This window comes from Cricetulus griseus, chromosome 2 (genome assembly GCF_003668045.3).
Source record: "Cricetulus griseus strain 17A/GY chromosome 2, alternate assembly CriGri-PICRH-1.0, whole genome shotgun sequence".
Lineage (NCBI taxonomy): Eukaryota > Metazoa > Chordata > Mammalia > Rodentia > Cricetidae > Cricetulus > Cricetulus griseus.
The window spans coordinates 390,129,475-390,157,217 of record NC_048595.1 but is presented as its reverse complement, the minus strand read 5'-3'; the positions used below and the strand labels follow the sequence as shown (position 1 = coordinate 390,157,217).

General features: G+C 43.5%; 1 protein-coding gene across 1 annotated transcript in view; it reads left to right on the top strand.

Annotated features, from left to right (window-relative positions):
- The first annotated feature begins 320 nt into the window (after positions 1–320).
- Prickle1 (prickle planar cell polarity protein 1) overlaps positions 321–27,743 on the top strand; it is a 94,153-nt gene continuing 66,730 nt past the window's right edge. The window contains exon 1 of the mRNA XM_027396365.2: positions 321–606. The gene's annotated coding sequence lies outside the window, so the exon portion shown is untranslated. The remainder of the gene's footprint in view (positions 607–27,743) is intronic.

The following is a 27,743-nucleotide window of genomic DNA, read 5'->3' as shown; positions in this document are numbered from 1 at the left end:
TTAATTAACTAGTGCCCTCTTTACCCGCCCCAAAGGAAAGGGAACCCTAATAGGGACCCTGTCAAACTGTTTGATCAGAGGAAATTGGGTTCGCGTTTTCCTCCCCTTCACCATTCCTATCTTGCAATCAATCCATCTGGATTATTGGCTGAGCCACGGCCACAGCATTAAAAAGGGCAAAGCATCGGGGGCGGGGCGAGGCGGGACGGGGCGGAGACTCGCGGGCCTGCAGACTGCAGCCCGGCGGGTGCAGCCTGGCGGGAGGGATCGCGGCCCCGCACTGTGCGCGTGGGCGAGTCGAGCCTCCTGCATCCCAGGCGTCCGCGCTCCGGGATTTCGCTGGCGCCCGCTCGGCGGCCGGGGGCGGGGTGCTCTGCGGCGGCCCGGGCTGGAGCTCGCACTCAGCCTGCAGCCGAGCAGCGGCCGGGGAGCCGCCACCATGCCAGCCCCGTGCCGACTGCGCTGACCTGGTACCGCGCGGCCGCAGCGCTCCGGGCCCGGCTGCAGACGCTCTTGGGGCTGCGCACGCGGGAGCGCGCCTGACGCGGAGGACCGCAGCTTTCAGTGCCACCTAGGAAGATCGCGCGGCCGCAGCTCCTGCGTGGGGTGAGTGGCTCGGGGCTCGGACGGGGGGGTCGTGGGCGGTGAGGAAGCGCCGCGGTTCGGGCCGCGTTGTCACGGCGCGGGGTGGGACGTCCGGCGGTTTGGGAGAGCGGAGAAGACTCCCGGAGGGCTGCTGGGCTGTGACTGCGCAGAGGCTGGGTGCACGGCCCCCTAGTGCTGCGTGGCAGCCGGGTCGTGCAGGCGCTCCCCCCGGCGCCGAGACTAGCTGTATGGCCCTGAATCGGGCTACGCTAGAGCAGGGAGGCGAGGGTGAGTGACTGAGGATCGCCTGTCACCTACTGGCGTCTGCGGGGAGGCTCGGCCCCTAGCGCGCCCGGGAAGGGCCGCCTGCCCTGGCGAGGCAGCCGCAGCCTGCCCTCCGTGGAGACCCCACTCTGCACGCAGCTCGTCCGTGGGAGAGAAGGGGAGCCGCGGCGTCCTCCCTTCTGGCAGAAAAAAGTTGAAGAAACTAGGTCTGTTAATAATTAGCAGGAGCGGGACTCGGGATGCAGCAGAAAAGCTGTTGAGTTTTCATTGCCCTCTAAGAAAAACAAACGGCATCGCCAACGACTATTGGCAGGGCCGTGTTATTTTTGGGACTTTGGGAAAATTGTCCACAGATTGCGTTCGGGAGACTGAAGACGGGGGAGGGGGTTGTACCCGGGAGGTCGCGGGGACGGCTGGCACCGCTTTGAGTTCCAGCCTGCCCCGGGAAGACTCAGATTCTTAAACCTGACGCACTTGGTTCCTGGTTTTAAAACGTGTCAGGCAGAATTGCAGCCACGATCAAGGAAAAGAACGCACCGCGAACCGGCCTAAAGGAGCATATGTAAAAATCTCTGGTGGGGCCCAAGTGCACTTGTGCTGTTTTTTAAAAAAAAAAAATGCTGTATTTGTGGCTTTTAGGGTAGGTTTTATGAATGACAAATTATACTTGAGGAAATTGTATCTCCTATCTGTCCCTGAACAGTTCTGTCTGCCGCCTGGTTTTAATCAGCGCTTTGGGAAGGCAGTGTCTGCGCTGATGTTATATAATTGACGTGGTTCACCATCAGATATTTTTAATGTACTTTTGGAGTGAAGGAGACTTCCATCGTCAGACAGGCCCAAGGTGTAGACGAGTGAGGGCTGTTAAGGTTTGCCCTCCTCTACCTCCAGATGTGTGAGCTCAGCTGTTGCCTGTCACTTAGGTGACAACTGGCCTTTTTCCGACTAAGCCTTTGCTGTCGCCATTATCCTCAGTGAAGTGTCAGTGTTCAGCGGCCTTCTATTACCAAGAGTGGGACCGTGCCCCTTGGGAGGTGTCAGCCGCGTTTGACCATCCCCAACAATATGTCTGTTTTTAGAGTAGGAAAGGGGGAGGAGAAAAAAACCAAAAACCTTGACAGCAAGATAGATACACTTTTAGATTAGGACAAACCTAATCTAAAAATTCTGTCTTAATCAAGACAGCTCCATAAGGATGACGCAATGTTTGTCAAGCCTTTTTGCCTAGAACAATATTTACTCCCACCAGGGGATTTAAAACTTAAACAGCAGCCATTTATCTTGCTGTCTGGTGGAGCTGGGTTCATTTCACCTCCAGTATGGTCCCAGCTTAGGTGGCTGGGACAAGAATCTATCATTGTAGCCAGCTGGAGCCTAAAGAAAGCAAAACACAGCACCTGCTGGTACCAGAGAGTTCTAAATGCCATCAACTGGCGAGTCAGAAAACACAGAAGGAGATATACAATAAGCGCTTCCAGAAATGTTTATACAAAGGATTTAAAAGCTAACAATGCTGGGGCTATTCAAAAGGCACTAGAAATAAATGGATGTTACCTTCAGTTAAGAGTTAGTACACTTTCTGATAACTCAAAATAAGTCATAGCTAGCATGAATGAATTAGTCATGCTTCTAAATAAGCCTTAAAAAGGAAGGGTAAGGGGGACAAAATGATGTTCAAAGATAGACAGGTTGGTATGAGTGAATGAGTTTAGTGATTTAATTTTTCCCTTCTTAATTTGGTACTAATTGGAGAGTTACCACTGGGTAAGCCTGTTGATTCATGGACTGTTTTTAAGAGAAAACTGCTATATGTCACTAAAGTGACAGATTCAATAAGTTCTGCTGGCAGTACCAATGAAGCTTCAAAGGTTGACTGCTTTTTGTAACCAAGGACCATTTTTTTTTTGTTGTAATGATTCAACTTGATGATGAAAGGAAAATCTAATGCAAGCTAGAGAAAAAAAGAAACTGTGGTTAATAGCTAGACTATGATAGAACTGCCCCCAGTAGTCTCGGTTAGTAGAACTCTAAAAAGACCAAAACAAAGTTGTATTTTACAGTTTCCTTAAGGATTTCCAAAAGTAAGCTAGGACGTAGGTTTTTAAAGCATCAGAAATAATTTCTTTAAAATCTACAGTAACTTGTCGGTGGAGCACAAAAGGTTAAGCTCTGTAAGTAATGTCTTTATGATACTGGGGAGCAAAGCTGACCACATGGAAGGGTCCACCCATGAGCCACGCCCCAGTAAGTGACATCCCTAATACTGGAGAAATAGAATGAGAATCTTTAAAAATTATTTACCAGCAAGAAACTCTCACACTAACCTACCCTATACTTTTGAACTGTCTAATATTAAAGGAAACAATTTTTAGTCAAGTTTATCCTTTACTGGTATTCTAATTACAGCAGTTAGTTCCCTGGACAGGATAGCTTATAATGGATAAATTTTCTGTTTTAAGTAGAATTTCAAGTCAAAAACTGGATGGCTCAGTTGGTAAAGGGCTTGTACAAGTATCAGGGCCCTGGTTCAGATCCCCAGGACCCATGTAAAAAGTTGAGCATGGTTACCTACGCTTGTGATCTCAGCACTAGAGGAGCAGGCCAAGCAGATCCCAGAGCATTCAGGCTAGCCAGCCTAGACAGTCAGTGAGTTCTAGGTTCACTGAAAGACTGTGTCAAAAAACAAGGTAAGGAAACATAGAGGAAGATGGCTGATATCAACCTCTGACCTCCATGCAGACACCACACACACACACACACACACACACACACACACACACACACACTGATTCTCCTGGGTGCATAAGAATGTTTACTATGTCATCTGACTGAGATAGACTCCTCCTCAGAAAAATAGTTCTGTGTTTTCTCCATGTTATATAAAACAGTGTTCATTGTTCAACTTTACTATTGTGAGAATATTAAAATGGTGTATATCCAGGCGTGATGTTCTACAATGAAGAGGAAGAAGAAAGTGGATGAGGTGTTTCTTGGTGGGTGGGTTGGTATGCTAAGGGACCATTATTTATTTTTCTCCTGGTGGCATTGCACAATGATGCTTTTAGAAAGTGGGTAAACACAAATGATTGGGGGGACATGGATGGGAGCTGGGGGGAGGGAAAGCAGAGTTATCTGGAGGCCAAGCTGTGTACTGCTACAGTGTCTCAAAACCTTTGTAGCAAATGGAACTGGTACTTTCAACAGTGTCAGGGACCTGGATGGCCTGAGGGCAGCAGAGAGCCCTGCTCAACACCTTGGCAACCAACAAATGTACCGCCTTGTTTACAGTGGTGCTGAGTAGAAGTGGAGTGGGCCCCTGCTGTGGACTAGTGTGTAAGCATCCAGGAGCAATGGGAAAGACTGGCCAATAGCAGCCAGGAAGCCTCGAGAGCCGCTTTCCCCTGATCCACTCCTGAAGAAGGCGGCTGAAAGAGGTTTGCTTTACAGCTTGGAGCATTGCTGATGTCATGACACTTCTGGCACAGAGATACAACAGAATAATCAGATCCCTCTCTGTGTGCCAGAATGACATGATTTTTCCACGAGCTGTTCCTGAGCCTCTCGCTGGTCCACGGGCATGGGCTGTTTCCAGTTACTTGGGGGATCAGGCCTCTCAGACAGTTCAATAATTCTGCCTGTGTCTGTCTGTTTAAACTAAATGCTTGTGGTCACATCTGAAGGGACTTCTCAGAGAACACAAAGATAGTACCATCGTCCGTGGACATTTTCCTATAAGTGAAAATGTCAAGACAGGCAGAAACCAGTGTAAACACTGGAAAACAAAGCACTGCAAATGAGCCAATAGTTGTCATTCACTTTTATGTAACTCTTCTCCCCAAATTTTTCCTAGGTCATCCTTAACTGGCCAGTTAAGCTGAGGTTGCATTTTTTTCGGGGGGGGGGGGGGGAGGGGGTGTGGAGTGATCCTGTTCACTTTCAGCTTGTTGCATAGTTGTCAGAAAACAAGTGAGGGCTGTGTCATGTGTCCCAGTACTGGGTCCTGCTTGTGGATCTACAGCTCCCATCAGATTTGCTGTACTCTTCTGTTCTCACTAGGCCTTTGGAAAGAAAGATTTGTCAGGGAAGGGCGACATTCTGCATTAAGATGCCCCCAGTGCCCCTGAGTCCCCTCCCATAGTTCCACTGCCCTTCTTTTATGGAGGGACTGAGCCCACGGCTCACAATTATGGTCTGTGACTTTAGTGACAATTCTGTTTGAAATGTTTCCAATTGCACATAAGATTGGCCCCACGCAGCAGCTGCATGCCAAAAGCATTTCCTAGTGAGCTCCAAGAATCAGGCTGTGATTGCTTTTAATTTAAATAAAGGCTATTTGGTTTCCTGTGATGTTTTTCATAACCACCTTTTCCTCCATTTGTGTTGCCTTTAAAAAAAAAAATTTAAAAGAGTAGCCACCACTTAATGTGATGTGACCTTGGTTTTCTCGATACCATTTGCTTTGGACAAACACCGTTGACTTAATAAAGTAAAGAAATGTTGTGTGCCATTGGGTTTCTCCAAGGAAGGGGAAAGGTTATCTGGCAACATATTGTAAGCAGCAATGTTTTCAAGTTTTTCCTCCTCCTTTCTTTAGAGACCTATCAAAATTATCCTTTTAGTTCATTGGATATCTGTTACATTGCCTTTTATTTAGATTATTTTGTTTTGCCTTTTGAAGGACCATGAAGAGCTGTTTAAAACAAAATACTAAAATGGTAAAGACATTACAGCAAATAATTTCATACATTCCATAGCCACCAGAGCTTTCCAATCACCTCCTCTGGGGGCCTCCAACTTTCTTTAACACCATGGTGGCTCCGGGCCTCTAATACCAAGCAGATATATTTGACACACTAAACTTGAAAATAATAAAATATACAGTCTTGGGACTTGGCTTGTGTGGACTGGGATCAGACTGGAGGGGGCTCTGTTTCCAGAGCAGTTTTACCCCCCTCCCCTTGAAACACAACACTCACAGCCAGAGGGGATCCGATGGGTGAGGTGCTGGGATGGTCCCCAGGAAGGATTTTCACACAGGCTCTTTCACTGCCTCCAGAACATCTTGGAGAATATAGTACTTCTTTGGGTTCAACAGTAGTTGACTTGCATAAATGCCAACATCTCTCCTAGCACTTTTGGACCATTTCCACCATGCAATAAATAGTGCTGTTTAGTCCAAATTTGTAAATGCCATATTTCATGGAGCCCCTTCGGGAGCAGCAGAATCCTGCTGAATCCTGGAGGTTAGGTTACTGCCTAAGTCCCAAGTGTGACCAGTAACTAGGTCTACTGGGGACCTTTCATCAAATTAGAAGGAGGTAGGCAAGACTGGGCTGAACAAGACAGTGAAAAAGCATCCTGTGGCTCCTACATAGGGTCTTTTTTCTTTCATTCCTTTCATCCTTGGATGCTGCCTTTCAAGTAAACAAACCTCCTTGGTTCAGCTAGTGGTAAAGCTGAGCACGGAGGCTAAAAGACACACCCATAACATCTGGGCCCTTTGCTACAGAACTAGAACTAAAAAAGATTGACCAGTTCTCTGTCCTTGGAAAAATACTGAATGCATGTACACACGCATGCACGCAGGCATGCACAAACACACACACACACACACACACACACACACACACACACACACACACACACATACACACACACACACACACACACACACACACACACACAGGCACACCGACCCAGGCAGACATGTATACACACTAGCCTAATAGTAGTGATACTGGACTACTTCACTTTAGTAAAAGAAAACTGATTGGAACTGTGTTGTATCTTCACAGAGTCATTTGTGATTTATTATTATTTCAGTTATTACAAGCAAAAGGCATGGTAATCTGAAGAAATCCATAACTTGGTAGGTGTAATTGATATCTCCACTTAGTCTGTCTACATGCTTGAATATTCTAAGTTCCTTTTTTCTGAGCTTAAAGGAGGCTAGATAGTATGACACTTTGCTTTAAAAGGCCTGTGACAGACCATGTTAGGTTTCACATGAGAAGACTGCCCAGAGCACTCATGCTGGAACACTTGTATAACCTCTGTCAAGAGAAATGACATGTTCGATTCTTCTGTGACTCTGTAATTAATAAGTATGGGCAGTGCTTGGAGTTTGTGCACGTTATATAACTTTTTGAAGAAGATAAAGTGAGGTCTGAAGTACACAGAGCTGCAGATGTTTCTTATAGAAAGTGCAGATGCGTTGTGGGAATTCTGCCCCGCATTCTGTTTAACTTAGCTTTGTTCATTTCAAGGATTGTATGAGTAATTCTACTGAGCTGCCTCAGCTCCCATTTGCACACAAGTCTTGAGCAATGGGCCGAAGTGATGGCTTGACCCCTCACATTGTTCTGAAATGCTTTAGCCTTTTCCATTTTTGTGTGTGTGACTATGAAGGGAGAGAAGAAAATATAACATAGATGTTTAACTTAACCATCTATGTTCCCGTTGTGGGCCATCTATAAACGTGACCAGCTAAGCAGGCTAATAGCCAAAAATATGTCCTTCAGCCCTGCCAAGTGTGAGAAAGGCAGGCCAGCTTTCTCCATTCTGAAGGATTGGAAAATGTACTTTCTTAACCTTCTTTTGAATTATAAGGAGTTAGCCAAGAAAATTGTTTCTTTTCCCTCCTCTTCCTGACCCACGGAAAGCAAACAGCAGTGCCGTTGGGATGCGTGCGCTTTGCACAGCTGACTTGGCTGTGTGAAGAACAGGTGACCAGGTCATTGGAGTGCTATGAGCCTGCTAGTTGTTTTTGTGATCGTGCCACCTGGAGACACTAGCTTTTTAAACAGTTGTTTCAGTGATTTTTGAGAGATTATTTTGTACCCGTGTCTCCTTTGTTCTTGAGCAGGGATTCTAGGACGGACAGCTGGGGAGCTCACAAGGAACAACCATGCAGAAGACGACTGTTCCTCTGAATATCACAAAAGTGGCACTGCAGGTCAATAGCTGTGTGGTTTTCAGTCAGTTTCTCTACATCTCTGGGCTTCACTTTCCTCATACATACAATGAAAGAATTAGGCTAGATCAGTATGGAATTAATGAATTTAATTATAAACACCTGTGGAACTGTATCAAAGGACAAATAATGCAGAGATATTTTAAAGGTGGAGTGGAGAGCAACAGGGAGCATGTATTTCTCAGTACTGGATATTGAATCCAAGAAAGACCTGTGTGGGCTCACCGCTAGCCACACCCCACCCAGCCTTTAGGTGGACTCTTGCTCATATAGTCTGAATTGGCCATTCAGGTGATCCCTGTACTCAGCTGTGGTGGAGCCACTGAATTAGATGGTGTTAGAGATTCCCTGCCAGGACTACAATTGTGTCTCTGCCCTCCAGCTGAACTCAATGCTATCTCTTCTTCCCTTCCCACTCTTCATGGTCCCTCCCTGCCCCCCCCCCCCGCCATCTTCCTCTTTCGTTCCTGCCTTCTGAATGGCTTCTTTGATTCTGTCACTGACAAACTCTTGTAGTATCACCATGCCTAATGCTGCCAGGGTCCCTGTTCTGCTTGTGCTTCATGGTGAGCTATGTCACAGGGAAGCCAGATGCTTACCTCTGTCTGACACTCACTGCCGGCCCCCCAGCAAATACAGATCTCTGGTGTTAAAGAGCTTGGTGAAAATATAATGTTGAGTTATGTTTCCAAACCATATGCCGCCTATATTTTTGTCATCCTGGTGATACCTTTTAGGTAAACTATCTCCAAATTTAAAACAATTAGCACAATCGTTCACCTGTCTGAAAAACAACATAGTATATTATTTTACTGTACATTTACCATACTCCAAAGCGTATTTATTATAATTTGTTCCAGATTAGCAGTTTGTCCCATTGCTTTTAACTTCTAAGTACTCTGCCTGAAAAGTTATCAGGAAACTGGGGGTGGGAATGCATCTAATTCCAAAGTGCAAATTATTCAGAAAATGGAATTTGCAAACTATTGGAAAATAACTTTATCCTATGTCATCTTCCATTATGAATTCCTATAGTTGTTTAATAAATAAATTTCGGGTTTTGTGATCACAAAAATATGTCAATTTAAGAACTATTACCCAAATATATCATTATATTTTTAAAAAAAAAAAAACTTACCTGACAAATTATGAGTTTATTACAATTTTACATCCTACTTTTAGATATTTTGACTTGTAATATCAGTCATTTTTAATAGGAGTTTATTAATAGGAGTTTTTAGATAAGCATCTGTGTGTCCATAGGCAGCTCTGCCCTTTCAACAGTGGGAATGCTGATTCCCATCTCTATTTTCCTTTAAAGATTTCTTTATTTTTATGTGTGTTAATTTTTTGCCTTCATGTGAGGGTGTCAGGGTCCCCTGCAACTGGAGTTACAATCAGTTGTGAGCTGCCATGTGGATGCTGGGAATTGAACCCATTTCCTCTGGAAGAGAGGCCAGTGCTCTTAACCCCTGAGCCATCTCTCCATCACCTTTCTATTTTTTAAGATTTTTTTCTTTTTCATGGAGGAGGGGGCTCAGAGGAACAGGGATATGTACACATGCAGGTAAAGCAGTTGTAGAGGCAGGGAGGTGGCCTCAGATCCCCCTGGAGCTAGAGTCATTGTTGTAGGTGTTGTGATAACATTACATGGGTGCTGGGAACTGAGCCCAAGTCCTCTGGGACAACAGTACCCCTCCCAGCCACTGGGCCATCCCTCTAACCCAGGCCTCATCTCTTGGACAAGAGCCTAATTATAGCTATTTCTATAGCCAGTAATATTTTCATCCTTGCCCAGACATAATTCCACATATCTTCCATGACATGAAGTTGTAGAAAACGGTATCCATGGGGTACACAGAGGCTCACATCAGAGAGTCTCAATAAAATGGAACAAACACATAGTGTTTCTCCTAACTGGGATAGTATGTCCGAAAATGTTCTTATCAAGCATGGGAAAATGAGTGATTATATAGTTTTGTGGAAATTTATTAATAGGATTTGTTGCCCCTCTGATTTCTTTGCCTCTCTTCTGTCTGGAATTTTGAACACTGCTTGTCGTTATCCAGTATGACCATCATTTCAGACATACCCAGGCTGCATGGAACTTAAAAAGTCCACTCTGGCACAGGTGACTAGCAGGCATGAGTCCCTGGGTCCCTTCCCCGACTCCATAAGTGAATGAAAAACAGTAGTTCACATCACTAGTGCTTCGTCTGCACAGCAAAAATCAAAGAGGACGCCAGATGCTTCTTCAGTTTCCTGGATTTTTGTTTGTTTGCTGTTCTGTTTTTAATTCAGTTTAATTTGTTTTACTTTAAAAAGGCTTTTAAGTTCACTGTTCTAAAACCTGACTAACTTTCCAACATTCCTTGGACTTCTCACTGAGTAGGTATAACCAACCAGTCACAAAATCGACTGTTGTGGCACCCTGTCCTGTCAAATGCACATTGCTAAATCAAATATCCCGGGGCCTCAGTGGACATTTCTACACTTGGGTTGTTAACACGATGGTGTAACTGAGAGCTCTCACTTCTGGTCATTTGTGAATGATGGTGAGGGCTGCCTCCCAGTATGGCACAGACTTTTGTATTTGTGGGTTTAACTCTCCTCAGGTTTCACAGCTAATCCCATGTTTTTGCTGGATTCCAAACTCCTATAAAAGGGCACATGAAGTGGAGGCTCACTGTATCATTCATGTCACTGCCCAAGGGATCAGAGACATGATACAGAAATGGAAAGATAAACTTTCTCGACCATGGGATCAGAAGGGTGTCCCTGCTCTGGCTTGGGAGGCCAGCAGCAGCATCCTTCCATTCCCCAGTGCCACCCATCACCCCCACTTGTGACACTTGTCCACAGTCCTATAGACCTGTCTCTCTGCTTTCTTCTCTGCAGCCCAGTCCCAGCTCTAGAGCCCCTCAGGGAGCATGGTAGGTGCTTGATAGCTGTGAATCTTTGCAGTGTAGTACTCAAACAAAAGCTTCACTATGGTTTCGTTCTGATACTAAGGCTGTAAAGTTAGCAGATGACTTCCTTGATCTACAAACCTGGTCCTGATGGACCATTTTATAGGTAACATAAAGACAAAAGAAGCCAGGATTGTCCCCGACTGACAGCTCGGAAACCAGCATAAGACAGAAGCAGGCCCTCTGAATGTGGGTGTCAGTTAGGAGGCCTGGGCAGTCTATGGGGTCTCTGGTAGTGGAACAGTATGTATCCCTAGTGTACGAATGGACATTGAGAGCCCATTTCACACAGAGGGATACTCCAGTCAGCCTAGACATATCGAGGAGGGCCTAGGCCCTGCCCCAAATGATGTGACAGACTTTGATGATTCCCCCAGGGAAGGCCTCACCCTTTCTATGGAGCAGAAGAGGGATGAGATGGGGATTCATGGGGAGCATGGGAAGATGGGAGAAAGAGGGAACTGGGATTGGCATAAGATTGTTTCTAATTTAAATTTTTTAAAAGTTAAAAAAAAAAGAGGCCAGGATTTTTTTTTTCTGAGTTTTCTTGTTTGGGACTTAGATTGTTTTGTAGTTGTTGTTTGGTTTGATTTAGTTTAGTTTTTTGAGACAGGATTTCTCTATGTAGACCTTGCTGCCTTGGAACTGGTAGATGAGGCTGGCCTAGAACTCAGAGATCTGCCTGCCTCTGTCTCCCAAAGGCTGGGATTAAAGGCATGGGCCACCACACCTGGCTAGGGTGTTTTATTTTACAGCTGAAGTTTCTGAGAAAATTCCCTGTCATTTAAATAAAGCTAAATGGAAGGTGAAAGTTTGGGGCAGGTACTGGCCACTCCCCCTTCCTTCTTTTCCTCCACAGAGACTGATGAACTGGGACCGTACAGCAAGGAAGAATTTGGTCCTCATAGGTGAACATCTGCAGGAAGAAAACTCTTGGCCTTCCTTTTCATTGTGAGCCACTACCTACTTAAGAGAGAGGTGGAGCAAACATCTCCAGACAGGCTTTGGGGCTTCCCAAGGATGGCAGGCTGTCATTTAATCTTGATCTAAATGCCAGGGCTGGAAATGCAATCCTCTAAGTGATTCCAACCAGCTTGCTAGGAACCCTAGTTGCTTGAGTTATTATTGTAATGTCTCAGGTTCCACCGACTAATTGGCAGTGGATCAACTCTTTAAGAAGCCTAGCCAACTTATTTGTCCAGAAATGATCATGTTTGAATTTGACAGTTTTTTTTTTTTTTAACTATAGTAAGACAAATGCCTCCCAAGGGCAAAGTACTTTTAGATATACTTCATGCATCTTTACTCTGGCTTTGTGGAGGGGGCCATCCCAAGGTTAATCCAACATACTGATGCGGTTTCCACTTTGGTTCAAGACTATAGTTGCTAGGCAGCTATGGCTTGGCAGCTCCTAAGAGGAGCATGACTGCAGTTGAGGTTTTCAAAAGAAAGAAAAGCAGGAAGGTTGAGTGAGCATCACTGTTGCTTACCCAACATGGTTGATGTCTGTGGTCTCCCACACGTGGCTGCCCTTACACATATATGTCCTGTGTAGGAAATGCTTTTAAATGACTGGTGACTCTCACTTGCTAGAGTTGGATGCCTCACTTGACTCTTTAGACTTCTTTACTCTACCTTGGTGGCCTCAGTTAGAATGTGAAGGTCATAGTAATATTTTTAGTTCTTACTTTATTTGATTCCAAAATACCTGTCTCTTCAGGGGGGCTGGATGGTAACCAGCAGGTTGGAAGTGGTATTTAGTAGTCATCACAACCTGAATGGATGATAAATTATTTAACAGTCCATTCAAAAATACTCCTGTTAGCAAGGTTCAGCTTACAGCTTTATTCATTCTTCTTTGTGGCCAATTCCAAATCTGGAAATTGCTATGTTTTGTAGAGCTCAGAGATATATATATATACTCCCCAGACCCAAAAGTTGCTTTAAATAGTATTCTTATGGTACAGTATGATAGCTAAAGATAAAATAGAACTGGGTGGCAGTGATGGCACACACCTTTAATCTCAGTACTTGGGAGGCAGAGGCAAGTGGATCTATAGACCTCTGTGAGTTTGAGGTCTATAGAGTGAGTTCCAGGACAGCCAGGGCTACACAGAGAAACCCTGTCTCCAAAAATGTAAAAATTAAAATAAACAGAAAAGCAGGGCTATTAAATAAGCAAGTTATCAATGCGATGTATGTACAACAGTGACTTCCTTGTCTTTGGCAAAAAAAAAAAAAAAAGACAACTGTGAGCATTTTGTTCATCATGGGAACGTATAGAGTATTTAAAGTATAGGACTCGGAGTACTATGCCCATGTATATTTGTATAGTCACATAGTAATAATAGCTATGTTTAAAATGTCCATGCCTTTTGACCAAGGTTTGATAGAAAATAGTAGCATTTGAGTTGATTGGTAATATCTTTAAGAACCCTGATTGCATTCTCATTTATTTCCCAGGTGCATTAGGCAGCTGTGCGGTATGCAGTCAAATCCCCTCTGTGTTGTGTTAATCCTGGCCAGCACAGGTTGCATATGTGACTAGACCTAGCTGAAAGTACCATCTAGTACATTGTCATTAGTTGAGCCATTAACTTCTCAGCAGATCCTGGGGACCTCCAACGCCCATCACATCCTAATGAGTCCAGGCTCCATCATAAGCCCACACTGGAAAGCATGCAGCCAGAGTAGCAGAGTCTACAATATAAGCCTATCAGCATAGCAACAACACTCAGTGGTGCATCTCCCAGCAGGTTCCTAAGTGACTCCGATGTGCCGAGGAAGGACTCTATGAATGTGACATTAATAATCACCAGTTTGAATCTGGGTCACCTCAGCCATGACTCAAAGATCAAACACCACCCAATGGTAATGAGTGTGTGAAAGTACAGCAGAAAGGCACCAGGCTTCCTAATGACACCTTTACGCCTCTTTAGAGTTGTTAGGGGCTTAAGGGAAATCAAGCCGCCTGAGCCCTCGGTCTAGAGGCCAGTCCTTCAGGGTACAGCTGGCACACTTTCATGGGGACTCTTGAGGGATGTCACAGGGCTTCTGTTGCCCTAGCTCCTTAAATGGGTACCCAGACCTTTTCATCTTTTCCTGACTGAGCCGTCACGTCAGAGCATCGAAGCCTATTTTTCATATTCTCTTGTCATCTTGTCTTTTTCCTGAAAAGGAAAAAAGATACTATACTCACATTTACATGCTAGCCTTTAATATTCAGTGTTGTCATGTTTATTTCAACTCGGGGACATGGTTTCCTTGCAATGTGCCTTTATTGATCTGTTGTGTCATTCCAGGCACAGGGTAAGGCTCTAGGAACACAAGCATTAGGCTGGTCCAGTCTTGAGAGAGCTCACTGTTGGTAGAGAACAAGGGCCACTTGAACAGGAATATATATATTCCTATCACAAAGGTGAAGGCACGCAGGCCCTTTTGTCCTGTGTGGGTTGTGATGGAAAGTGTCAGGAAGGAAGTGGAGGTTAAGCTGGGCCCAAAGGATGAGCAGGAGTTGGCCACGTCATTAGAATGGGAGACTGAGTCATTCTAAATACAAGACAGAGTGTACGGAAAATGGGAGAGAAACATGAGGTCTGTGAGTTGCAAGTCTGTCTATGTGACACCAGTATTGATTCTGCTGTTCATTAAGGGTTTGCCCCTCTATAATTCAGTCAGCAGTATCAAATCAGCAGTTAGAGTTTGAGAACCTTCCCTCTGTGCTTTTCTTTCTCACGTGTGGTAGCCTTAAGCTTATGAACAGATGACGTCCCCTTACCGGTTGAGAACAGCTGGCCCCCCTACCAAGTGTGCACACTCATGTCCTTTCGTCATTGCATGACGAAACTCTTTATGTTCGCTGACAGGTTTGAATCTCTCCTGGGACAGCACCAAGCGATATAGGTTATGCTTCAGAGATGCTTGTGTTCATCTCTGGTAGAGATTCTGTGGGCTCCAAGGGTCAGGCAGAAAAAGCCAAGTGCCAGGGAGTAGCCTCAGATTGAGATTTGCTTCGTTACTATCTCTGTTTTCAAGAAACCATTTTTTAATGTTAAAAAAAAGAAAACAAAACAAAACAAAAAAAACCTTACTGGGGCTGAACACAAATTAATAAAAGACCCAGAGACAGGGACCGGAGAGATGGCTCAGAGGTTAAGAGCTCTTTCAGAGGTCCTGAGTTCAATTCCCAGCAACCACACAGTGGCTCCCAGCCATCTGTAATGAAATCTGGTGCCCTCTTCTGGTGTGCAGGCAGACCACTGTATACATAATAAATAAATAAATCTTTTAAAAAATAGTAAATAGTAAATAATAGATTTATAGAAAATTAGGAGATGAACTGCTTTCCCCTTCTCTTCCTCCTCCCTTTCCAGTCACTATGAGTCTCACTATGTAACCCTGTCTGGCCTGGAACTCACTGTTTAGACCAAGCTCACAGAGATCCGCCTGCCTCTGCCTCCTGAGTGCAGGGAGTAAAGGCGTGGGCCACCATGCCCAGGTCTTCATTGGTTGATATTTCTTGAACTCTTTTTTATTGTAATTTAGCAAAACAAAACAAGTTTTACAAACTATACTTCAGTTCCTAAAATAATCATATAAGGCTGGGCAGTGGTGGCACATGCCTTTAATCTCAGCACTCGGGAGGCAGAGGCAGGTGGATCACTATGAGTTCAAAGCCAGCCTGGTCTCCAGAGCAAAGTTCCAGGACAGCCAAGGCTACACAGAGAAACCCTGTCTCGAAAAACCAAAAATGAAATAACAATATAAACTCTTATACTTTCATTTGAAAGTGAATCATGTTCACCTGTCTGTTTGGAAAGGTAAACTCTTTTCTTAGAGCTATGGTTCTTCAATGTGGAAATATTATAATTTTTTGACTTAACATTTTAGAATTTCTTGTATCCTAGTTGCTACTGATCATGTTTCCAGGCAGTCTGGCATGTGATAAATATTTTGTAGCATATGTGGCTGAACATGCCAATTTCAAAGAGCTTTACAAGCTTTAATTAATTTTCCCAGCATCCAGATGCTCTTGGTTTATTGATGGGAAATCCACAGACAGCGGGGCTCAGACGAGTTGCCTGAATTCAGTTAGCAAAGTGGTTTTCAAACTTTGATGGCATCATTGGAGGAACTAAATACTTCATGCAAACACCAGACCACCTGGAGCCCAGCATATAGAGTTAGGTTGCCATAGATAGAACAAATACTGAGAAAGAGTGAGCACTGCCTTCCATGTTCCTGAAACTCTAATAATGCCCCATCAGTGCACATAATATTTTTAGGATGATTGCTTTCACTTCCCTTTCTTTTTCCCTCAGTCAGATCATTCAGTCTTTGGCAGCAGTGTTCGCCATCACCCATGTGTGGAAGCTAACAAGTTAACTCCTAGGAGTAGACAGAGCGTGTGATAAATGTGTGATAGATAGCAGGTTTCTTGCACTGAGCAAATACAGAGAAACATGAATAGGAGCTATGGGAATGGTCCTAAAGTCACCATGACTGGAGGTCGGGGGGTGGGACTGACTGCCAGGAATCACCCTTGTCTTTTGGTCTGAATGGGAAAGGCCTTCAGAGGCCCTGGCTTTCCTCTGTGTTCCTCGATGTATGTCTGTTTTCATGCTGCCACATCTTAGAGCAGGCTTTGTAAGTTGTCCTCATTTTCTAGCCAGCTACTCCAGCGTGTCTTTATTTATTCAGCCATTCAGTTCCTCAGTGTGAATGAGTATGGAATGTTTACCAGTCCAAAGCCACTGTGTTTGTTTTAGGGGAGAAACTTATTACCAAGGGGACTCCTGATTAGTTGCTAAAAATATTTTTAAAATATAGAAGAGCTGGGAGGCGATGCAGCACACCTTCTATTCCAGCACTTGGGAGGCAGAGGCAGGTGGATCTCTGTGAGTTCAAGGCCAACCTGGTCTACAGAACTAGCTCCAGGACAGCCAGGGCTACACCAAGAAACCCTGTTTCAAAAACCAAACCAAAACAAGCAACATATAAAGAAACTGGGGTCCTTATCCTGGGATTAAGGTGGCCCAAATGCCCCAAGTGCCCTAGGTTTATTCTTCTGTATGGATGACTAGCCAGCTGTGAAAGAGTCTGTAGTTGTCAAACATTAGCTATGGGTTATTCTTTAATAGATGTATTGATAGGGTATGATTTAATTCTTTGGATTTTTCTGTTTTTCCAATTTTTTTGTGCTATAAGCATGTTACTTGTAACAACATGAAAAGGAAATATTTGAGGTCTAGTTTTATCTACTTTCTGTGTATTATTTATTTGCAGTGCTGGGAATCCAAGCTAGGGCTTTGTGTATGCTAAGTAAGTACTCTCCCACCCAGCTACCATATACCAAGCCCCAGACATTTTCAGCAGTTGTAGATGTCAATCCAAAGTTGTAGGATGGAGATATTTTGCCTCTGTTATTTTAAGACAAGGTCTCACTGTGTAGCCCTGGCTGTCCTGGAACTCACTCTGTAGACCAGGCTGGCCTCAAACTCACAGAAATCCTCCTGCCTCTGCCTCCTGACTGCTGATGTTAAACACATGCACAACCACACCCTCCAAGGTATATGTATTTTAGCTTGCGAATGTTTATGTGTCTTCCTGGCTTCATTGTTATGTGAAACTGCTCGAACTGTTCAAAATTAAAAATGTATGTCATCTTCTTTGATTTATCCACCACAGAGTTGTTGTAGTCCTTTCTGTCCTTACAGGACGAGGCAGTAGGTAGAAAGAACAGGAAGTGGGGCGGGGAGCTACAGCGAAGGATCTCCTTCCTCAGAACTTGTGGGAGGGGGCAGGTGGAGCTGTCCTCTCAGTCCCTCTGGGGAGGAGAATGGCAGGCTTCATAAGCATATGACACCCAAGGATCACTGTGAATTGCTGGGCTGAATTTTTCCATCAATAACTAAAGTTCTGGGAGGATTCATAATTTGATACTGGAAAAGCAAGCACAAGCTCCCATCCAGTGATGTGGATTTTTTTTTTTATTTTCACTATGTATTTCTGGCTGTCCTGGAACTTGATTTCTAGGCCAGGCTGGCCTTGAACTCACAGAGATCTGCCTACATTTGCCTCCTGAGTGCTGGGCATTACTACCACCGGGCCACTGATGTGGATCTTTTAAGCCATCAAACCCAAAGCCTAAACCCAGTGAACACATGGGCTGCCTCCACGGAGGCCAGTGCCAGGCAGGTCTGGCTGAAGACTGAGGCCAGTGTTTGGCCAGTGTTTCGTGTGACCTCACTTGTGCAATGGCTTCCCTTCTATAGGCTAGTTTCAAGGAATCTATTTTTAATCAACTGCGTAATATAGGCATTTTCCTTTTCTCCTTCTGTTGTCTGCTTTTAGCTTTTATGTAGTCTCTTAGAGGAGAAAATAGCCTGTAATTTGATTCTGTGAATACCTCCTTTAAAAACTAGCTCTCAGAGTGCTTGCAGTGCCACTCGGGAGAGTGCTTCCTGGGATTTGCTTTGAGAATCATCTTAATCTGTAATATAATGTGGAGGAAGCTGAAATTCATGAACTTTCTTCTGACTCTGATAATTATGTAGGAATGCTACAAAAGTGTGGGTGGCATGTTTCTCTCTGTCACTAGCTAGATGAAAACAGAATTTGTTGGGCAACTTGTGGGGGATTTGTGTGACAAAGCCTAGGATCCTAAAAGGTTTCATACTTGCTAGGACAACTTCCAGAGTCAAGAATAAATGCATCCAAACTATTTCACATTAAATATTAAGCTGTGTTATTATTGAAACTGGCATGTAAATACTCATGAAAATAATCTCCTAGACATAAAAATAATTTGAGCACTGAATAAACATAAAGGAACCTTCTTAAGGATTTGCATAATCACAAATAAACAGCATATTTTGGAGAGATAGCCATGCTGTGCCCAGTTGGCTGCTCGCAGTCCATGAACTGGAGAAATCGGATATGTCTCCCTCTGCTGAACTGCCACATAGGATTTATTTAAAACTAGGGCCAGGGGCTGGAGAGATGGCTCAGTTGTTAAGAGCACTAGCTGCCCTTCTAGAGGTCTGGAGTTCAATTCCCAGCAACCACATGGTGGCTCACAACCATCTGTAATGAGATCTGGTGCCCTCTTCTGGCTGGCAGGGATACATGCAGACAGAACATTATACATAATAAGTATACAAAACTTTTTTAAAAAAAATAAATAAAACTGGGGCCAAAGTTTCTTAATACTTTAGGACTCCTGTGAATTTGATCACAAAGACACTATATGACCCATTTGGAAGACGGTCATTTAAGTACGAACTCAGACAACCATTTAACAGTGCATAGTAAAACATAAGTTAGGGATGACTCAAGAAAGGGAAGTATACAAATTGAAACAGCCAGGGAGCTGGATGGTGGTGATGCATACCTTTAATCCCAGCAGTTGGGAGGCAGAGGCAGGTGGATCTCAGTGAGTTTGAGGCCAGCCTGGTCTACAAAGTGAGTTCTGGGATAGCCAGGACTGTTACACAGAGAAACCCTGTCTCGGGGGGGGGGGGGGGGGGGAATTAGCCAGGGTTAGTCAGGTAGGTGGATGCAGCCACCAGGTGTCTGGGCACCAGTCTACCTCAACTGGGCTTGATGGACTGATGAGCTCTCGAGGCTGAGTCCATTAGCATGGTGCCACCAAACACCACACTGGGACATAGATAGCAGTTGATTCACAAAGGAATGCCTTCGTCACACAGGGCCTGTGGTGCCCTCCGTAGATCTCTGATTTCACAATCTGCTTTTTAGCTTGCAGACATATCAGCCAGCATACTTTCCAAATGTCAGACCACTCATCTTAAGCATGAAGACCTTGGTAGAATTGTATGTCCCCAGGACTGATCCGTCTATTGTTCCAGGGACTGTGTCACCACGGAGAAGTCAATTTGTCTTGTTTGAAGGGTCGTGTTTAATTGCACAGGTCAGTGAAAAAAAAGAAGTTAAATAACTGCTTTTAACTTTTAGTCTGTGCCTAGCTTTTTCTACAAGTGCAATCAATTTCCTTAATCAGCACAGCTGGAAACATAAGCATGCTATATACTGTGATCTAAAACCTGAGTTAATGAGCCCAGTGATAGATGGCCCTTAAAGTGACTTGTTTGCAGAAATCCTCCCACAGCCAACAGAAAGAAAAGAGGCACTAGGTGGCAGTCTTTAACTAGAAATGACCTTTTATAAACCAAAAGATCATAGATGTTCCTGCTTTTGACAGATGAACTTTGAAAAAAACTGCAACTCTAAGAGCAATATGAAGCTTTTTTATTTTGTTTTTAAAATTAAAGACAATTCCTTATTAACACTATATTAGGTCTCTTACTAAGCTGGTTTCGTTACTGAATTATTTTAATGCCTCCTTTAGTGTCACATTTTTAAAAAGGTTAGCAGAGAGTTCTTGTAGACATTAAAGGCAAAGGATAAATGGTGGTATGCCCATAAAATGGAAAACGTGTGCACCCCCTAAGAAGTTAGAATATAGAGGGAAAGTAGTATGAAAAAATACATAGGATATATTTAAGTGGAAAGACAAGGTTATGAAAGAATATGTATAAAGTGGTTGTTCTTTGGGGAAAACTAATATATATTCAACTGTGTTTATGTACTTGTCCTTGGCATGGCAAACAGGATTAAAGATTTATTTTCCTTTTTGGTCATATTTACTGTTAAAATAATATGCTGGGAGGGGCAGGAATATGCTGAGCATATAATTCTACACTTGGGAGTTTGGAGACAGTAGTTCAATTTTATCCTCAGCTCCATAGCAAGTTTTAAGCTAACCTGAGCTACAAGACCTTGCTTTAAACAAACAAAAATGACTGGGAGATAGTTCATTTGGTAAAGTGCAAACATGAGGACCTGATTTGGCCCTGATTTGATCCCCCAAACCCATGCTTTAAAACACACACACACACACACACACACACACACCACACACACACACACACACACACACACACACACACACACACTGAATTGGTGACAAGAGCTTGTAGTACCACCTGGGGAAGTAGAGACAGGCAGACTCTCTGGAACCCCATGACTAGCTCAGGCTAGTCTATCTGGAGAGCTAGCTCCTGGCCCCAATGAAAGGCTTTGTTTCAGAAAGCAAGAGGACCTCAGAATGCCTGAGGACCAACACTCCAGGTGCTCGCTCGCTCTCTCTCTCTCTCTCTCTCTCTCTCTCTCTCTCTCTCTCTCTCTCTCTCTCACACACACACACACACACACACACACACTCTCTCTCTCTCTCTGTCTCTCTGTCTCTCTCTCTCTCTCTCTCTCTCTCTCTCACACACACACACACACACACACACACACACGCACACGCACACGCACACGCACACGCACGCACACACACGCTGCTTATCTTTCCCGGCTTTTTCATGCAGTGCACACACACATATCTCATCATGTATTCCATGCTGGTTTATATAATGCTTCTTCATTTTCCTTATGACCTTGAAAAGGTGCCAACATGGGACAGAGGAGTGGGGTGGGAGTGTTTCTTCCCATGGCTGTCCCCCACTGCTCCATCCTCAAAGCTACACCCCTAGAGAAGCACTTGTGTCAGTCCCTGGGTTCATGTGGCCCCTGCCCCCAGACCTTGCCTTCCCCACAGCCATGCTCCTGCTTTGCTCCAAGATGGGATCAACTAGCTTGAGGAAGGTCCTTGCTCCAGGGGCCACAAACCTGTGTCCAGGTTCAGGGCCCTCTCTTCACAACAGAACTGCTCCCCTAGAGGCAGTAACTGAGCTCTACAAACAGGGGTCTCCAAGCAACCTATAATGTTTGTATTGCTGTCTGATTGTTTTCACCTGGGTGTTCATGAATAATGGTTTCAAATGTAGATCTCTGTTAACTCCTATAGTCTTTTGTTTACTTCCAATTTGCTAGAGCTAGTGTTCTTGCCCCCAAATATTAATATAAGTTAATCATGCAAGTTAAATATAAGTTAATCCCCTGTGCCATAATTGAATGATTGCTGTTTTATTACCAGTGGAGTTGAACTCTATATCTTGTTTTGCAACAGCAAATGTATTCTTTTCTTCTTTACATTCAACTAGAAGCTATGGAATACAATCATTGAAACAACAACCCTTCCCCTCAAAAAAAAAAAATTCCCAAATCTAAATCCTTCACCAACAACATCTTTCAAATATATTGTCAGTATATATGTCAGTAAAGTTGGCTTGAAGCTTGGGAAATGTTAGTATTCATAGATTTAAAATATGACCCCAAAGAAAGATCTCAATATTGTTGAGAAAGAGACACATTTAATTATGGAAAAGATATGACTGGTAAGTCAAATTTTCTCATCATTCTTTTGTTTGTTTGCTTGCTTGTTTTTCGAGACAGGGTTTCTCTGTGCAGCCCTTGCTATCCTGGAACTCACACCATAGATCAGGCTGGCCTTGAACTCGAAGATCTACCTGTGTCTGCCTCCTGAGTGCTGAGATTAAAGGCATGGGCCACCACTGCCTGGAAAGTCAAAATTTCCTGAGATTATTTCACCTTAGTCATTGCTAGACTGTATTCAGTGGTGCACACCTTTGGTCTCAGCATTCAGGAGGCAGGTGACTATCTATGGAGTTCTTGGACAGCCTGGTCTACCTGAGGAGAGCTTGTCTGACAGAAAGAGGAGGAGAGGTAAGAGGAAACTGATGCTTGTTTGGGATGTCCAACATCAAACATCTGGGTCACTAATTAAAAAGCCTTACTTGCACCTGTTAATCCTAACATCCTGGTCTGCACAATGACATTTAAGTTCTTCCCAGTCTGGTTAAATATCAAGCAATTGTGGAGCTTCCTCTCTGTCCATTTACCTTGCAAATAAATGTGAAAACAAATTGGACTTAAATACCTTCAGCATGTGCATAGCTGGAGAAGGCAACAGTGTTCTTCCTCCTCATCTTGCTTTTACTTTATTAGCCTGAGGCAAGTTTCTATGTGGAATCCAGTTCGCTGCAGTTTCCAAAACCATGGCACTGTACTGGTTACTGTTTAAATATTTGTGTTAAAGCTGCTAAGACATTAATGTAAGCTCTCTCTGTGTCAGTCATCAAGTGTTTCTGGCCAGTGATTTCTCTCTAGTTTTCTTAGCCAGGTTTCTCCCACCTGTATGTAATTTTCTCTTTTCCTACTGTAATTGAGATATGAAGGGCAGTCTTCATAAAGTCTTCTCCATATTAAAAAGTGATGTCTACATTTTATTTATACCCATTAGTCTCCCTGCTCTGGCACTGTCTGTGTTTTTGCTCCTGAAGCCTCATGTCTTTGTTTTCTTCCATTCATCCATTCATGTATTTAATGGCTAGCTTTAATTCTTATTTTATATGAGAGTCTGCCTGAATTCATAGGCACCACGAGTGTGGCTGGTGCCCACTGAGGCTAGAAGAGGTCTTTGTATCCCCTGTGACTGGAGTTACAGATGTTTGTGAGCTGCCATGTAGGTGTTAGGAACCCTACAAGGGTCCTCTGGAAGAACAGCCAGTGTTTTTAACCACTGAGCCATGTCTCCAGTCCCTAATTGTTTGTTTGTTTTTATTGGTGGTTGGTTGTTTTATTTTGAGGCAGGGTCTTACTGTGTAGCCTTGGCTGGCCTGGAAGTCTATGTAGATCAGGCTGGCATCAAACTCACAGAGATCCACCTACCGTTTGCTTCCTGAGAATGGGGTTAAAGGTACATACCACCACTCCCTAATTCTTGTTTTTAAGATCTCTTCCAGAAGTGCTTCATTCAGAATTCACTGTGGTTAATGGTTTACCAGCCAATCTCAAATACATTCGTATCTTTTAAAACTTTATGTAGTTCTAATTTGTATATATTATAGCTTGACTCTTCCTTTTTAAGTATTGACATCTCATACCTCAAACTGACTTCTTTGTCTCTTGACATGGTCTCTATTGAGGCTTAGTCTTTCCCAGTTCAATATTATCATATTAGCATATGCATGTGTCTTAATTTTTCTTAAGCTTTTGATTTGAAAGTTATAATTTTCCCAGTATATCTCTAAAGGCTACATTCACTATGACTTGTTGTGGTTTGAATTTTTCTTTTTAAAGACAGGTTCTCATTCAGTAGCCCCCAAGTTGGCCTAAAACTTGAGATCCTCTGCTTTAAGTTCTGAAGTCTGGGATTCTGAGCTCGTGATTTGCAATTAAGAAATACCTTATAACTAGATAATATCCTGATCTTCCATTGACATGTGATTCCATGAGTACTAAAGTACATTGTAGTTATTGTACTTAAGAACTGGTTCTTAGCTGGGTGGTGGTGGTGTATGCCTTTGATCCCAGCACTCGGGAGGCAGAGGCAGGCAGATCTCAGTGAGTTAGAGGCCAGCCTGGTTTACAAATTGAGTTCCAGAACAGCCAGAACTGTTACACAGAGAAACCCTGTCTTGAAAAACCAAAAATTAAAAACATAAAATAAAAAGAACTGGGTCATTAGTACTAAAAACATTCTAAATGAAAACTAATAGAAATCTCATTTATACTCTGATAAATTTCAAATGAGAATTTGTAAGATGTCTTTTACCCTATAATTAAAAACATGTTATCTCCTAAACCTATGGTTTTTAAGTTCAAAGCAAAAATACATTAATTCTAGGACAGAATGGAGTTAACTTCCTACAGTATGTGACACATCCACTGAAGATATAAATGCCACCAGTTAACTATTGTGTGACTGCTACAAAACTCGTAAGTTAAATAGAGAAAAAAAATAGAAAAGTAAGAAAGTATTCAGGAGAAAAACAGAGTGGATAATGGGAGAGTTTGGTGGAACTAAAGTTAGAGAAGTGACTAGGAGTGGAAAGGTCCTTTCTTAAGGACAATGCCTGGCCACTGTCACTTCTATTGTGGGGACTTTTAAATGAGTCTTGTCCTAGCATACACCCAATACAAGGAAAAGGGAAAAGGTTTACTACTGGATATGTAGTCCTATCCTTCTGCAGTAGCAGGTGACAGTTGGTTGATAATGGGCTAGGATGGATGTCCGGTGAGTCTTAACTCTAGGCCCTTCCCTGACATCATCATCCTAATAGCTTCAAAGACTCTGTGGGGCTTATCTCATTTTGATCTTGTCAGCAGTGTGACAAATGCCTCAGGGAAGTAAGGCGGATATAAGCAGTCTTCAGAGATTTATATGATGTCAGGCATCACAAACCCTGGACCACTTCTTTGTTCTTTTTCAGGACAGAATTCTACTACTATTTTTATATGGCTAGTCAATGCAAGCAGGATTATTACTATTATCGGAGCCTCTTGTACGGAGATAGGGCTCTTGACCTGCCACAATGGGGAGCATTTTTCTTGACTCAGATATGTATCTGTACTTGCTCAAGTTCCCTTATGCATAGTGGTAGCCATGTGTGAAGATACTAGCTTTAGCCATGACAAGGCATGACAGTAACTAACTGCCTAGTCCAGGAAAACATACAGAAGTAATAAACACTATCCTTTAATGGAAGCCATTGAACCCTCCTTCCTCCTTCCCCTTCTCTCTTCTGTCTGTGCCTCCTTTGCTCTTTTTCTCTGACATTATTTCCACACTAACACATAGCCCTGAACAACAGAAACAAATAAATTTGAATACCTTGCATACCTAAGAGTTGAAAGGTGGTCCATTCAACTGGATTTGGGATTGTAGTTCTCCACTTTGACTTTGAAGAGATGGTTCCTGTTTCCCTCTTTTTTGGTGTATTAAGAATTGTTGGAGGACTGGAGAGATGGCTCGGCAATTAAGAGCACCTCTTCCGAGGTCCTGAGTTCAATTTCCAGTAACCACATGGTGGCTCACAACCATCTGTAATGATATCTGGTGCCCTCTTCTGGCATGCAGGTGTACATGCAGACAGAACACTGTTTACATAATAATTTTTTTTAAAAAGTGTTGGTTAGACACTAATTTTGTGAGATGATGTCTGGGGGACCTGAGTACATCATTTCACTTGCTGGTGGTTGTGTATGTCGTAAGAAAGCCCTGCAGCACAGGCAGCAAGCTTCACCCATCTAATGTAATGTCCCCCACTGTGGATGCTGTCTTGTGGGTAAAATCCATACCAGAACCAACAAGTAGGTCAGTTACATGTGTTTAGTAATGGGACCAGGGTGGCTCCCTTAGCATGGAAAGTCATAAGTGTTATTGTTTTGTTTAAAAAGAAGAAAAGAGGAATGCTGAGACATGAGACATGTTGACTATAAGTTTATTATAAGGCCCGGCAGAATGGGGAGACTAAGAAGAGGAGAAGAACAGGGTAAGTGGCTGACCGCCATGGTCGGTCACCATACAGAGACAGGGAGAGCACTTAGACAGAAGAGAAGAAACAGAGAGTAGGAAAGAAGAGAAGCAGGAGAAGAGAATGAAAACAGAGTTAGTTGGAGCATTAAAGGGAAGACTGCGCATGCGCACTGAGGTTCCACGCATGCCCAGAGCAGAGTCCTCATGGGTGACGTGGTGATGACGTAGCACATTTTCTTAAGCATGCCCTGACTTGTCAGGGGGCAGGGTCTGTCTCTTAAAGAGGTAGAGCCAATCACCTTTCATTCCCACCTCTACTTATTAAAAAAAGGTGGGGTGTTAGACATGGCAGGTTAAGGAATAAGGGCGTCGAATCCTCAAGATTGCTTCCTGCTGACGTGGGGGGCATTGACCATCTTTGGGGGATCCGAGAAGATTGGGGTGCTGCCACGTCCTGGGGAAGCTGGTTGTTTCATTGTAGTCCAGGCTGTACGGAACTCCCTGGCGCCTCTTACAATAATTAAGTTTCATTTTGGTCCATGTTAATGACCAAGGTAGAGTTAAATAACTTCATAACAAAAACACTTCTCTGGATTCATGGTCTCTGGCAGTTCAAATGGATATATTGCTGCTTCCTAAAACCACCAGGAAACAGTTTGAAAAAAAGAGCAGCTGACAATAACAAGGAGGGGAAATGATTTCCTGATGCTTTTAATGTGGATAGCACCCCACAGGCCCCAAACTCTTTGTCCTTTGGTTTTCAGGTGCCCCACCCCCCACAGGCCTTTTGCAAATTCTTTAGTCCTCCCAGTTTTTTATTTTTCTATTGAAATTTCCACTCAAAATTGCAAGCTAAAATCTAAGACCTCTTGATGAACATGGTATACAGGTAATCATACAATTGGCTACATTGGGTTAAATGCCCTTTAAAAAACAAAACGGAAAACAAAAAAACCTGCCACCTTGCTGCCATTTGACTAAAAGTTACTAATTCAGTATATTCTCCATTTCAACAATGTCTCTGAGTAGATCAGCCTTCGGCTGTCATTTTTACCCTTATCCACCGTATATTTCAGCTCTTAGGAGGAGAATGAAGCTATTTTAAAGAAAATAAGATCATAAAAGCTGAGAAAGAGCACTTTATTACTTTGTGTGAGCAGACTTTTTACAACAGTGTGACTTTGTAGTTTAGTTACCCAAAGGCAACAGGCAGCCTGGTCCTGGTGAGACTGTGGTCCATCCAGCGCCCACTTAGAGCTGGCATCTGCCGGCCAGCCAGGGACCCAGGCAAGCAGCGTCCTGTTGGAGACCTTAACTGCACTTTCCACTACAACCTTGGAATTTTCCTAAGGCAGTTTCACAGCTGGAATGCTAAGGAAGGTTTGCCCCTCAATAAAATGGCAGTAAATCTTAGGAAACATTGTGCCTTTTTGGTTGTTGTTGTTTTAATTAATGTGGCATTTCTCTACTAAACCATTAACAAATTATTGGCTGTTCTCCACCTTTTCATTCTTAATGGTAATACTGGACAAAGAATGATTGTCAAGTGCTTTTTGCATATCACAAAATAGGATGGGTGTGAATATGTCACAGAATATCTTGTATTTTTTTGCATAGAAGTGTGCATGCATGCATTCATCTAAGGTGCAGTTCCTGTATTGATGTGACTTAGCATTGCTTT